A 15,370-nucleotide genomic window follows, 5' to 3' on the forward strand; every position below is an offset into this window, starting at 1 on the left:
GATGCTCTAATAGCTGCATTTACTATCTCATGAATGATACTTTACACTTAAGAATTTTCTGGTTTTTCTCCAATGTCATTAATAGCTCTTATTGTATTCCCTTTTATCCCCAATGTTTTATAAATTACATTTACATTGGGCCCAATCATACAGAGGGGGCCTATGGAAGACCATATGGCAATAATGGGGCCTAATTGGCCTCCTCAGTGAGCACTGATTAGAAAGAGGGCATGCAAGCACACTGCAAGGAAAAGTGAAAACACCTGAGGTTAAGTTGCTTACCCAGAGAAGTACAGTAGAAGGTGGGAGACAGATGGATCCTGTGAAACCCTAATTGCTTATGGCAGTGTCTGAGTGAATAAAGTCAAGGTGCACCAGTCATTTGGGGCTCTATGTCAAAGGGAGACATGAGCCCCCTGGCCCTCGAGATTTTAATCTGTTCCTGTGTCTCTTTATTTTTCATCTTCACCCTTTAGTCAGGTTCGAGTTTATTGGTTGATTCCCACAGGTGGCATCCGAACAGGGACCTGGTCAAGGAAGTCTGCCCGGGTGAAAAGTCTAATGAATCAGTGATGGAGACTGTTGCAATGGAGAGGTTCTGGATGAAAAAAGAAAATGACAAAAAGAAAAGAAAATGAGAGTAAAGAAACATAAGTGTGTGTGATAGAGTCAGCTAGTGTAATATGGCAGAATTCGTTGCCTAAAGTACAGTGTTATATCCCTTTGTTGGAAATTCTGTTGTGCCAGTCTTGTGCTCAAGTTACTATCTAGTTAATTTCTCAGATGTTGCAAGATGTTATCAGACATGGTTCTTGGTTGCTCAGATGGTACATTTGATGTACAGAGTTGGGATTAAGAGGGTTTGGAGCATGCTTGTACCCAGGGCTATCCTATATCCCCTAAAACTTTCTCCATGTGGAGCTTTATTCCTATGGTTCTTTCCCTTTAACAGGGAGAGAACATCCTACACCTAGTGTACCCTTGAGAGAAGATGAAGATGAGGGTGAAGAGCCTAGATCCCCTTCTCTTCCTCTATCGTGGTTGAGATAGTAGTGTCTCCTTATCAAAGATTATTTAGACAGGCTGCGCTTAATGGATAGCCTTTTGGGATGTGTGCATTTCCAATTACTATTCATCCTGATCCTAATAATCTGTAAGAAAATCTTCATGAGTACAATCCTTTACAGTATAATTTGCTTAAAAGAATTAAAATCCAGTGTCATGAACAATGGATTTCAAGGACCTTTCAATATAGGCTTATTGGAGTCAATACTAGGAGCTGTATGCTTGACTTCTTTAGATATTAAGCATTTAGTTATGTCCTGCCTTTCCACAGGGAAATACTTAACTTTTTATGTTAACTTTCAAGAGTTAGTTAGCTTGCCAGAATCAGGTGGCAAGACACCCAGAAATTATGGAAGAAATGCTGATGGGAACAGGTCTGTACTCAGATCTAGTTGCACAACTAACACTACCAGATGAGGCATATCACCGAATGGCTATTATAATGAAACAAGCCTGAATAACTATTCCTGAAGACAGTATTCCCACTCAGTTCTTCTTATACATTCTACAAGGCCCTGGTGCACCCTATGTCCATTTTTTAGCCAGGTTGCAGGAAGCCGTCTGATGACAAGTTCCGCATGCCCAAGCTGCAGAAATCATGGTGGCTTTCGAGAATACAAATATTGACTATAAACAAGCACTTGGGGCTCTCTGAGCTTCTAAAAAGCTCAGAACCTCTTTGAAAGTGTGTCAAGATATGGGTACCAAAGGCCCTAAGTCCTCTGCCCAAGCAATGTTTGGCTTAAACAAAATTGGGCTTCTTCAAAGATACAATGTTTTCATTATGGCAAAACAGGGCATATCTGTAAACACTGCAGTTCCATGGTACTAGCCTATGATAGTTATTGATCTTAAGGATTGCTTTTTATTATCCCTTTAAGCCCACAGGACCAACCTTATTTTGCATTCTCTGTTCCTGCCACTAACTCTGATAATCATTATCCTTCAGCTAAGTTTATACAGCTGTATTATCATTTGTTCATTTTACTTAGAAATACTCAAGACAACTCCTCTTATGAATGCTTCAACTTATTTTATGGATGGATCTTCTTGAGGTTTTGCTGCTTACTAGCCTATGAAAAATCACTAGACAATTGCTACCCCTGGATTTTTGGCTCAGAGATCAAAATTGATTGCTGTGATTGCCATATTAAAATGTACTTTGGCAGAAGTTGTTAACATTTTATGCAATTTCACCTATGTAGTTAATATCACTAATCATTTAGAGACTGGAATTACATTGGTCAAAAGTACAAGAGCATGAGTAAAGTGAGAAGGTGCAAGTATTATGGCAGTCCCCAGAAACAGGAAAATGGGAGGGTTCAGTTACTCTGAAAATGGGCAGGGATTTTCTTGTGTCATTGCAAGAAACAGGCAAAAAGTGTGGGTGCCCTCTAGGAGCATAAGACAATGGAGAAGTCCTCCCCATGATGCATCTATGGAGGAACTTGACTCTGCTCTCAACAGTGAAAGCTTTTCCTCACCAGACAACTGAAGAAAACTACTCATGAGGAGGAAAGACTTGTTCATGTTCAGCACCTACCTGAGATGAGAACTCCTGGCATCTATCCAGGACCCTTTGACTAGACCCTGTAAAAGGTATCTCTGCTGATCACAACAATGCCCCTCTTCAGCAGAAAGTAGTTAGGGAAGTCTGTGCCCATCACCCACTATTGGCAATTAAGGGGTACTGCTCCAGAGGGGGGAGAGTTAGTCATACTATAAGCAGTCAAAGAGGGTTACGCCCTGAAAAGAGCTAGAATAGATACATTATGACTGTGGGTGGAGGTATAGTTGTTATGGAAACATATACTTCACCTAGGGACAAACACCAATGATTGATTTTCAAACTACAGTTATTATAAAACAAAAAACAGGGAAATATGGAAGACCAGATGGGAAGAATAAGACCTAATTGGCCTCCCCCGTGAGCACTAAGAGGGCATGCAAGCATCCTAATGCACTGGAGTGAAAAGTAAAAAAACACCTAAAGATAAGTTGTTTACCTGAAGAAGTACCATGGAGGGTGGGAGACAGATGAAACCTGTGAAACCCTAATTGCTTGCGCCAGTGTCTGAGTGAATAAAAAGCAAGGTGTGCCAGTCATTAGGGACTCTATGTTGAAGGGAGACATGAACCCCCTGGCCCTCCAGATTTTAACCTATTTCTCTCTTTATTTTTCATCCTCATCACCCCTTGGTCAGGTTCAAGCTTATACCTACAGTGGCTTGCCATCAGGTCTTTATTAATACTGCTGGATTCCCGGTTCCTCAAAGTCTGGGAAGTGCCTTCCAGAACCAAACATTCCTGTATGTTCTCATCCATGCATGCCCACAGAATATTATCAAGGTTTAAGGTAGACTTCATGCCAATGCACCAATCTGTTATTCATTTTGCTTATAACATAACACTAGAAAATTGGGGGCCCTATAATTTGATTGTATTCAAGCTAATTGCACCTGGAATTAAGTTTTGCCTTTTAATTGCTATGATGGCCTACATTAATGAGGTAATCTATATATCAATTTTGTGAGTATGGCCATTTTGAAAATATTGATTCTGTCTAACCAGGAAGGGGGAATATCTTTTGATTTTATAATGTCTTATTTTCTTTTTTAAAAAATTTAAATTTGTTGGTACATTTTAGGTACACAATATAATGTCATTCATCATTGGATATTTGCACCTTTACATAATCTCTCTTCTTATTTTTCCCCCTTCCCCTGCCCTCCCATCAACTCCACCATCCCTCCATATTTACAAAGACATTGTTTCCATTTTTTCATTTTCTCATATTCCATTCCCTTCTTTCATTTCCCCTACCCTTACTATTTCCCCTTCCCCTTTGCCCCTTTTCTTCCTATTTCACGTTATCTATTATACCTTTTAGTCCTTTTTTACACTTTCAGTTTCTCACTCTAGAGAAACTATTTGCTATTTACACATGTGTGTCCTATTTATTTCACTTAAGAGTATCACCTAAATGTGCATTCATTGATCTATAAATATCACTAATGCCTCATTTTTTTATGTCTGAGTAGTACTCCATTTTATGAAAAAACAAACATATTTTCTCTACCCAGTCTCCAGTTGATGGGCAATTGGGCTGCTTCCAAGTTTTAGCTATTAAAAACTGTGCTGCTATGAACATGGGTGTTGGGAGCAATGCTACATAATTCTAGGGATAAATCATTTGGTTAGCCTAGTTCTCTTGCCTACAGCCCAGCTACAGAATAACTCCAGTTTGGCCTCCGGTCACAACTGAGACTTCAGTGATCCAGTGATGCTGTGATTCTCCAGGACAAGAAACAGCCTGGGAGAACAAACATCTGCTCAGTTCCTCATTGTTCTTGGACTGATTAACATCTTGTTTGCCGGAGATGTACTGAACTCTCTGCAAGCCTTCCGTTACACCTTGTTTATCCCAATGTGAACTATTGAACTCTCTGCAAGTCATCTGTTACATTTGTTTCTCCCGATGTACTGAATAAAAGGTGTGGTAAGCTGGGGGCTTTTGTCTTTGCTGCCCAGAGCAGCACTGATCAGACCCAAAGCTCAGCTTCTTCTCGGTCTCATTTTTCTACCTTTCCTGTAATTCGCCGTGTGCTGCCGTGGCTCGCAGGAGACCAGGACTAACTGCAGAGGTTCTGGTAACGTCCCCTTCCCCTGTCCCCTACACATGGGTGAACATATATCACTGTGGTATGATTCTTTAATTCTTTGGAGAAGATACCTAGCAGAGGAATAGCTGGGTCAAATGGGACTTCCAGTCCTACTTCTTTGAGGAATCTTGATACTGATTTCCACAGTGGTTGCACCAGTCAACACACCCACCAGCAGTGGAGTAGGGTTCCTCTTTCCCCATAGCCCCAACAGCATTTGTTATTGGTTGATTTCATGATAGCAGCCACGCTTTCTGGGGTGAGATGAAATCTCAGCATCGTTTTCATTTGCATCTCTCGAATGACCAGTGATGTTGAACATTTTTTCATATGTTTATTTGCCATTTCTACTTCTTTGTCTGAAAAATGTCTGTTCATTTCACATACCCCTTTTTTGATTGGGTCTTTAAATTTGGGAGGTCTGATTTTTTTGGTTCTTTATAGATTCTAGATAGTAGACCTTTGTCTGAGGGACAGTAGGTAAAAATTTTTCCCCACATTGTGGGTGGTCTCTTCACTCTGTTGGTGGTTTCTCTTGCTGTGCAGAAGCTTTTTAGGAAGAAGACATCACACTTGTTGATTGTGCTAGTTCACAGGCAACTGAGGTTTTGTTCATGACATCTTTTCCTACACCAAAGTATTCAAGAGTTCTACCTAACCTCTGTTCCAACCAGTTCAGTGTTTCTATTTTGATATTTAGATCTTTAATCCATCTTGATTTTAGTTGAGTGCATGGTGAGAGATATAGGTCTAGTATTAATCTTTGGCAAGTTGAAACTCAATTTTTCCAGCTCCATTTACTAAAGAGGCTATCTTTCCTCCAGTGAGGGTGTTTGGCTCTTTTGTCAAAGATGAGGTGGCTGAGTGAGACTGGAGTTGTTTCTTCACCTTCTAATCTGTTCCACTGGTCCTCCAGTCTGTTCTTTGCCAGTACCATGCTATTTTTATCACAGTAGCTTTGTAGTATAGTTTCAAATTGGGGGTTGTAATAACTTCTACTATGTCTCTCTTACCTAGAATTACTTTTGCTATTCTAAGTCTCATGTTCCAAATGAATTTTTGGATGGTTTTCTCAATGTCCGTGAAGTATGCAGCTGGGATTTCAATTGGAATTGGATTAAATCTATATAGCGGTTTTGGAAATATGGCCATTATCACTATGTTGATCCTTCCTACCCTGAAGCAAGGGATGTCTTTCGATTTTCTGATATCATATTCAATCTCTCTTTCCAGAGTGCTATGGTTCTCAGAGAAGAGGTTTTTGATTTCTTTTCCTAGGTTGATTCCTAGGTATTTCAGTTTTTTGGATGCTATTGTGAAAGGAAATGTTGGCCCTCTTTCTGTCTCAGGGAGTCTATTGTTCGTAGAGGAAAGCTATTGATTTTTGTGTGTTGACCTTGTATCCAGCTACTTTACTGAATTTGGTTATTATATCTAGAAGACTTTTGGTGGAGTTCTTGTGGTCTTCTATATAGAGTATCATATCATCTGTAAATAATGACAATTTGAGTTCTTCATTTCCTATCTTTATTCTTCATTTCTTTCTCTTGTCTACTTGACATGGTTAATGTTTCCAAAACTATGTTGAACAGGAGTGGTGATAGTGGACATCCTTGTCTTGTTCCTGATTTTAGTGTGAATGATTTCAGTTTTTGACCATTTAGTATGATATTGCAGGTTGGTTTGTCATAGATGGCTTTTATCAGTTTGAGATAGAGACCATCTATTCCCATTTTTTGTAGGGTTTTTATCATAAATGCATGTTGGATTTTTTCAAATGCTTTTCCTGCATCTATTGGTATGGTCATACGTTTTTGGTCCTTGGCTCTATTGATATAATGTATTACATTGATTGATTTGCATATGTTGAACCATACCTGGATCCCTGGGATGAATCCCACTTGGTCAGGGTGTATGATCTTCTGGATGATCTTCTGCATTCCATTGGCCAGTAACTTATTAAGGATTTTTGAATCTTTTTTCATTAGTGAGATTGGCCTATAGTTCTCTTTTTTGGTTGGGTCTTTCTCTGTTTTGGGAATCAAGGTGATGTTTGCTTCCAGGAAGGAATTTGGGAGTATTGCCTCCCTTTCAATTTCATTGAAGAGTTTAAAGAGTAGTGGCAATAGTTCATCTCTAAATGTCTTGTAGAATTCAGCAGTGAAGCCATCAGGACCTGGACTTGTCTTAGTGGGTAAGTTTTCAATTACATTTTCAATTTCATTGATATTGTGCTGTTTAGAATATTTAGATCTTCGTTCAACTTAGATAATTCATACTTATCTAGGAATCTGTCCATTTCTTCTGAGTTTTTTATCTTATTGGAGTATAGGTTCTCAAATTGTTATTTATGATCCTCTGGATTTCTGCTGGGTCTGTTGTAATTTCATTCCTTTCATTCATAATTACATGGATTTGGGCCTTTTCTTTCCTTTTTCTGATAAGGTTGGCTAAGGATTTGTCAATTTGTTTCTTCTTTCGAAGAATAAAATCTTGGCTGCATTGATTTTTTGTATCATTCTCTTAGTCTCCATTGCATTGATTTCTACTCTGATATTTATAATTTCCTCCCTTCTATGAGCTTTGGGTTTGTCCTGCTCTTCTTTTTCTAGAAGCTTGAGATTCAATATCAGGTTGTTTAATTGTACTTGCTCTGCTTTCCTAATATGTGTATTCACTGCTAAGAATGTCCCTCATTCATCTACTTTTATTGTGTCCCATAGATTCCGATATGTTGTATTGTCATTGTCATTTAATTGAAGGAACTGTCTGATTTCTTCTTTAATTTCCTCTGTGACCCATTGATTTTTCAGAAGTGTGTTGTTCATTTTCCAGGTTTTTGTGAAATTCTTGTGGTTTCTTTTTCTGTTGCTCTCCAATTTCATTGCACTATGGTCTGATAATATACAGAGGATAACTTAAATTCCTTTGTACTTAAACATTTTCTATGAGTGATTATGTAGTCTATTTTGGAGAATGACCCATGTGCAGCTGAAAAGAATGTATAATCTGATTTTATGGGGTGGAACACTCTGTAGACATCTGTTAAATTCATTCTTTCAAGAGTTTGATTAAGTTCTAATATTTTGTTCTTTATTTTTTGTCTAGTTGATCTATCTACTTGTGACAATGTGGCATTGACATCTTCCACCACTATTGTGTTAGTCCTTATTTGATTTTTCATGTCCATTAGCATTTGTTTTATGCAGTTGGGCATACTACTGTTTGGTGCATATAAATTTATGGCATGTCTTCCCCCTAGATTTTCTCTTTACAAGAATGTAGTGTCCTTCTTTGTCTCTCTTAATCAGCCTTGGTTTGAAATCCACTTGGTTTGCAAAGAAGATATCCATTCCTACTTTTTGGGAGGTTTCTGTCCCATGGAGTATTTTTTTCCACCCTTTAATCTTCAGTCTATGTGTTTATTTTTGAATTTAGTGTGTTTTTTTATGCAGCATGTTGTTGGATCTTGCTTCTTGACCCATTCTGCCTGTCTATTTCTTTTGATTAGTGAATTGAGACCATTAACCTTGATGGTTATAACCGATAAGCATTGACTTATCCTTGTCGTGACTTTTTGTTTTTGTTGGATTCTCCCCCTTTGCATTTAATTTCTTGTCATGCCCAATGGATTCATTGTGCTGTGCTTACTGGGGTTGTGATCTTCATTGTCTTTTCCTTGGATAATGTCTAAAATTTTTTTGGAGTGCTGGTTTGGTATTCATGAAGTTCCTAAGGTGCTCTTTGTCCTGAAAGTATCTTATTTCTCCATCAATTTTGAAAGATAGTTTTGCAGGGTACATCAATCTGGGTTGGAGGCTGGTGTTCTTTAGGGCTTGAAATGAGTCACTCCAAGCTCTTCTTGCCTTGAGGGTTTGTGTTGAGAAGTCTGCTGTGATTCTGATGGGCTTTCTGTTGTATGTGATTTGTTTCTTTCCTCTAACTGCTTACAGAATTTTGTTGTTCTGCTGGGTTTCTGGAATCTTAACTATTATATGCCTATGTGTAGATTTTTTGTGATCACAGCTAGTTGGTGTCCTATATGCCTCACTTATCTGTATGTCAAGTTCTTTTCCCCTGCTTGGAAAGTTTTCTGCCATCACTGCTGTGAACTGTTTTTTTATGTCATTGGCACTTTCTACTGTTTCTTCATTGACTCTGATCAGCCTTACATTATCCTTCTTTGCTTCGTCTAGCAGCTGCTGGATTGATTTCTCATGGGCCCTTATTATTTTTAAGAAATTTTTTTTCCTGCTCACTAATTACAATCTTATTTTCTGTATCTGAAATTCTGTACTCACATTTGCTCATTCTGCTGCATAGACGTTCAGTGGAGCTTTTAATCTCCTGGAAAGCTGTTTTCATCTGTTTTATGGATTCCACTTGTTTTATGTGTTGGGACTCCATCATGTTCCTCAGCTCCTCTATTTTTTTTATCTTTGTCCTCTCTAGATTTATTAATCATGTATTGCAGTATGGATACAATCTCTGCTGTTATCTGAGAAATTATTTCTGATTTCATTTTTTCCAGATCCTCTTTTGTTGCCAGTTCAGGGACTCCATGTGGTTGAGTATCAGATTTTTCCATTTCCTTTCCTTTTCAGGTTGCTTTAGGTGATCTGGAAAGTCTGGTTTTGAGGCTTGTTTATGTGTCTTCACATTTCTATGGGGATGTGGTATGGGGAGGTACTGCTGGTACCCATTTGGTTTACCTCCTCTGCACTGGGAGTGTTGGTACAGTGGCCAGGAAGCCTCCTGCTCTGTGCCAGGAGCAGTGCTATGGAGGCCCAGAGGCCTCCTCCTCTGTGCTGAGTATAATGTCTTATTTTTTATCTCCTTTTTCAGAGTTCTGCAGTTTTCATTGTAGATATCTTTCACTTCCTTACTTAGATTAATTCCTCTGCATTTAACTTTTCTTGATGCTGTAGTGAATTGTATCATTTTTTTCTAGTTTCTTTTTTATTTTGATGTACAAAAACACTATTTTGTTGTGTTGATTTTGTATTCTGCTGCTTTACTGAATTTGGTTATTAAGTCTAGGAGTCTTTTGTTCTAATTTCTGGTTCTTCTATGTAAAGGATCATGTCATCTACAAATAATGATAACTTGACTTCTTCCTTTTCTATACATATCTATGTTATTTCTTGTCTGACTGCTCTGGCTAAAATTTTGAGTAGTATATTTAACAGGATTGTTGATAGTGAACATCCTTATAATGTTCCTGTTTTCAGCAGTAAAGAGTTTAGCTTTCCCTTTTAAAAATGATTTTGGCAATACATTTGTTATAATTGGCTTTTATCAGATTGAGAGGAGGTTCTTTTATAACTATTTTCTTCAGGGTTTTAATCATGAGTGGATATTGGAGTTTTGTCAAAAGCTTTTTCTGCATCTATTAATATCATATGATTTTTGTCCTTGCTGCTGTTTAGGAAGTGTATTACAGTTATTGATTTTTTTTATATGTTGAATCACTCCTTATTCCTGGCATGAAACCTACTTGGTCATGGTGTATAAGCTTTCTGAGGATTTGTTACATTCTATTTCCCAATATCTTGTTGAGGGCTTTTGCATCTTGTTCATTAATTAGACTAAGCTAGTTGCCTTTTTTGTTTAATCTTTGTCTGGTTTTGAAATGAAAGTAATGGTAGCTGTGATGAGTGTGTTTAGAAGTATTCTTTCCCTTTCAATTTGTTTGAAGATTTTTAGAAGTACTAGCATTATATCCTCACTGTAGGTCTAGTAGAATTCAGCATTGAGTCCATCAAGCCCTGTACTTTCTTAGTTAATAGTTTTTTGTTGCCTCAATTTCATTGTTTGTTGTTGAATTGCTCAGATTTTTTATGTCTACTTTATTCAGTTGTGGTAATTTATATATATGTAGGTATTTGGCCATTTCGTTAAGATTTTCCAGTATGTTGCAATAGAATTTTTCATAGTAGTAGTGACTAATATGATCTTCAGTATTTTGACAGTATTTGTTGTGATTTATCCTTTTTCATTTCTAAATGCAGTGATGTGGGTCACTTTTTTATACTGATGTGGATCTTTTCAATCCTTCTTTTTGTAAGTTTGCTTGTTTGTGTATTTTGTTTTTCTTTAAAGATTCAGCTCTTTGATTCACTGGTTATTGTATTCCTTTTTAGTTTCAATTACATTAATTTCTGCTTTGATCTTTATGATTTCAGTCCTTGGGGTTTAGATTTGGACTGTTCATGTTCTTCTAGTTTCTTTTTTTTTCTTCTAGTTTCTTTAAGTACATAATTAGGTTGTTTATATGAGATTGCTGTTTTGTAATGTGAGCAAGAGCAATCACAGGAATAATTTTCCCTCTAATAACTACTTTCATTGTGTCCCATAGATTCTGATACATTGTACTGGTGTTATTGTTTGATTTTAAGTGATGTTTAATTTCATCTTTTATATCTTCTTTGACTCATTTAGTGCTCAGGAGTGTGTTATTTAATGTCCATGTGTTTGTAACAATTTGTGGTTTCTCTTGTGATGTATTTCTAGTTTCAGTGTACTATGATTGGATAGCATAAATAGAGTGATTTTGATTCTTTTAAAATTATTTAAGTAGTCATTATAGACTAGTATGTGGTCTGATTTGGAGAAAGCACCAATTTGAAGACACATATCCTTACTGTCATCCCTTAGGAGATCATTTTCTATTCTTAGTGTGTCCACGATCCAATCACATTCTAAAAGCCCGAACTCTGAACACATGAAATGTTTGGGGACATTTTAGATCTAAATCATACATCTAGTTTAATGAAATTTAACCAAAATTCTTTGATTTTTTTCCCAATAGAAGTTCTCAAACACAAAAAATATACCCAAAACATATACACTAGGCTACAATATTCACATTTTTCCAAAAACTTCTATTGTAAGAGCACTGTCTAAAAGGAGAAGAGAAAAAGATGAATTCCATCAAGAATATTCAAGGAAAAGTAAAGGACTATTTTCAGTATGCCTAACCTGAAAGGAAGTAGAAAGAGTACTTACACAATCAATGATGCACTGAGGTTTAAGGGCAAGATTTCCCTTACTGGGTGATATTTGTAAAAGTTACAAGCTTCCTGACATTTTATTTATGTGTTCCTCTGCACATGCAATAAACAATTTTCTATTTGAATTACTTGTCACCAATGGGAGAACACAAAAAGAAACAATTGACATTGATATAATGGAAAATGAATAATAAGCAAAGTCTTTGGGGCAATAAAAAGCAACCTGGAGAGGCTCTGCTGGCACACCCCCTGAGGCCAGGAGCATGCCCAGAGTGGAGCTTCACAGGCATGTGGGCTCCCACCTGAAGCCTGCCATTCCATCGGTGAGTGCATTCAGATCCTGGGGAGCAGCTGTGTGGCCCAGACTTGTGCAGCTGCAGGTGGATCCCAGCTGGGGGTTCCACCCCAACATGAGAGGCTCTGGTACACCACTCAAGGCCAGGAGACTGCCCAGAGAGGAGCTGCATGGGCACTCAGGCTCCCACCTGAGGCCCACCCTTCTATCCCTAAATGCAGGCAGATCCTGGGGAGCAGCTCTGTGGCCCATACCAGCGCAGCTGTGAACAGATCCCAGCCAGAGCTCTGCCCTGACCCCAGAGGCTCAGACAAACCCACCCAAGCCAAAGGCCCACCCAGAAAGGGGCTGTAAGGGCACATGGGCTTCAGCCAGAGGCAGGCTATACCATCAGCCACAGCCAGGGACCTGCCTGGAGAAGAGCTGTACAGACACAAGTAATACCCAGAGGCTTGCCCTACTATTGATAAGAGTGAGTATACCCTAGCCAAAGCCTGTGCAGACAACAGAAACTGGGGTGCACAGCGCCCAACCAAAGGCCTCCCAGACAATAGCTACATAGGGTCCCCAGAAAGGGCATGCCTAGATACCATTCCAAGTGTGCTCAGTCCCAGGCCAGAAGCCTGCCCAGACAACAGGTCAGCTCAGGGATCTAGAAGGCCACCACTCTGAACCCAGGAATTGGTGTACTGGTGAGCAGCAGAGTAAAGGCTGCTCTGTGGCTTGCTGAGAATTCAAGACCACTGGGTGATCAAAAAGTCACCTCAACAAAAACACAGTAGGCTGCACCTGTTGAAATGAGAAGACATGTAAATAACTCCCAGAACCATACTTCAAGATCACTTAAGGGAACTCCAAAGGGAAATGAGATGGAACAATCTCATACTCAACCACCTGAACACTCTGAATAGGCAATGAAAGGGGACCTGGAAAAAGAAAATTAGAAATAATTTCTCAGATAACATCAGAGACTGTGCCCATGGTACAAGACATGATTAATAAATCTATAGCAGTCACAGATAAAATAATAGAGGAGGTGTGGAACATGATGAAATCCAAACATAAGAAAAAAATGAAATCCACACAACAGATGGAAACAGATTTCCAGGTGATTAAAAACTCCATGGAAATTTTACACAGCAGAATGAGCCAATGCGAGGATAGAATTTCAGATATAAAAGATAAGATTGCAACTAGTGAAAAGGAAAAGAAAAATTTCTTAAAAATTGTAAGGGACCACCAGAAATCAATCCAGCAGCTGCTAGACTTTGCAAAGAAGAACAATATCAGAGTAATTGGAATAAAGAAAGAAACAGGAGAGTGCAGATGACATAAAAAAACATTCCCAGAAGTGCTGGTACAAAAGTACCCAAGCAGGGGAAAAGAACTTAACATAGAGATAAGTGAGGCATATAGGACTCCAACTAGCTGTGATCACAAAAAATCTACACATAGGCATATAATAGTTAAGATTCCAGAAACCCAAAAGAACAACAAAATTCTGCAAGTAGTTAGAGGAAAGAAACAAATCACTTACAACAGAAAGCCCATCAGAATCACAACAGACTTCTCAACACAAACCCTCAAGGCAAGAAGAGCTTGGAGTGATGTATTTCAAGCCCTAAAGGAAAACAGCCTCCAACCCAGATTGATGTACCCTGCAAAACTATCTTTCAAAATTGATGGAGAAATAAGATACTTTCAGGACAAAGAGAACCTTAGGAACTTCATGAATACCAAACCAGCAACTCCAAAAAATTTTAGACATTATCTGAGGAAAAGACAATGAAGATCACAACCCCAGTAAGCACAGCACAATGAATCCATTGGGCATGACAAGAAATTAAATGCAAAGGGGGAGAATCCAACAAAAACAAAAAGTCATGACAATGATAAGTCATTATGTATCAGTTATAACCATCAATGCTAATGGTCTCAATTCACTGATTAGTGAATTAGAAATAGAGAGGCAGAATGGGTCAAGAAGCAAGAACCAACAACATGCCACATACAAGAAGCACACTTAATTCAAAAAGAAATTCAGACTGAAAGTTAAAGGGTAGAAAACTACTCCATGTGAAAGGAACTGCACAAAAAGCAGGAATAGCTACCATCTTTGCAGATCAAGTGGATTTCAAACCAACACTGATTAAGAGAGACAAAGAAGAATACAACATTCTTATAAAAGGAACAATCCAAGAGGAACAGATGACAATCATAAATATATATGCACCAAACCTTAGTGTGCCCAAATATATAAAACGAATACTAATGGACATGAAAAATCAAATAAGAGCTAATACAATATTATTGGGGGAACTCAATACCCTACTGTCATAAATACATAGATGAACTAGACAAAAAATAAACAAGTAAATATTAGAACTCAATCAAACTCTTGAACAAATAAATTTAACAGATGTCTATAGAGTATTGCACCCCACAAAATCAGATTACACACTCTTTTCAGCAGCACATGGTTCATTTTCCAAAATAGACCACATCCTTGCTCATAGAACATGTTTAAGTGAGTGCAAAGGAATTGGTTATCTCCCATATATTATCAGACCATAATGTGAATAAATTGGAGATCAATAGCAAAAGAAACTGCACAAATTTTATAAACACATGGAAATTGAGCAACACACTTCTGAATAACCAGTGGGTCACAGAGAAAATTAAAGAAGAAATCAGACTGTTCCTTCAATTAAATGACAATGACAACACAACATACTAGAATCTATGGGAAACAATGAAAGCCGTATTATGAAGGAAATTCATAGCAGTGAATATTCATGTTAGGAAAACAGAATGAGTCCAATTAAACAACCTGATGCTGAACCTCCAGCTTCTAGAAAAAGAAGACCAGGACAAACCCAAAGCTCATACAAGGAGGAAATTATAAATATCAGAGCACAAATCAATGCAATGGAGACTAAGAGAATGGTACAAAAAATCAATGAACCAAGAGTTGGTTCTTCAAAAGAATAAACCAAATTGACAAACCCTTAGCCAACCTTATCAGAAAAAGGAAAGAAAAGGCCCACATCCATGCAATGAGGAATGAAAAGGATGAAATTACAATGGACCCAGCAATAATCCAGAGGATCATCAATACCTAATTCAAGAACCTATACGCCAATAAGATGGAAAATACAGAAGAAAGGGACTGATTCCTAGATATGTATGAATTACCAAAGTTGAACAAAGAATACCTAAAAATATTAAACAACCCAATATCAATCAATGATATTGAAAATGTAATTAAAAACTTATGAACTAAGAAAAGCTTGAGCCCTAATGGCTTCACTGCTGAATTCTACAAGACATTTAGA

The sequence above is a fragment of the Heterocephalus glaber genome, unplaced genomic scaffold, assembly GCF_053883595.1.
Source record: "Heterocephalus glaber isolate CG9 unplaced genomic scaffold, H.glaber_assembly_v1.0 deba00001732, whole genome shotgun sequence".
NCBI lineage: Eukaryota > Metazoa > Chordata > Mammalia > Rodentia > Bathyergidae > Heterocephalus > Heterocephalus glaber.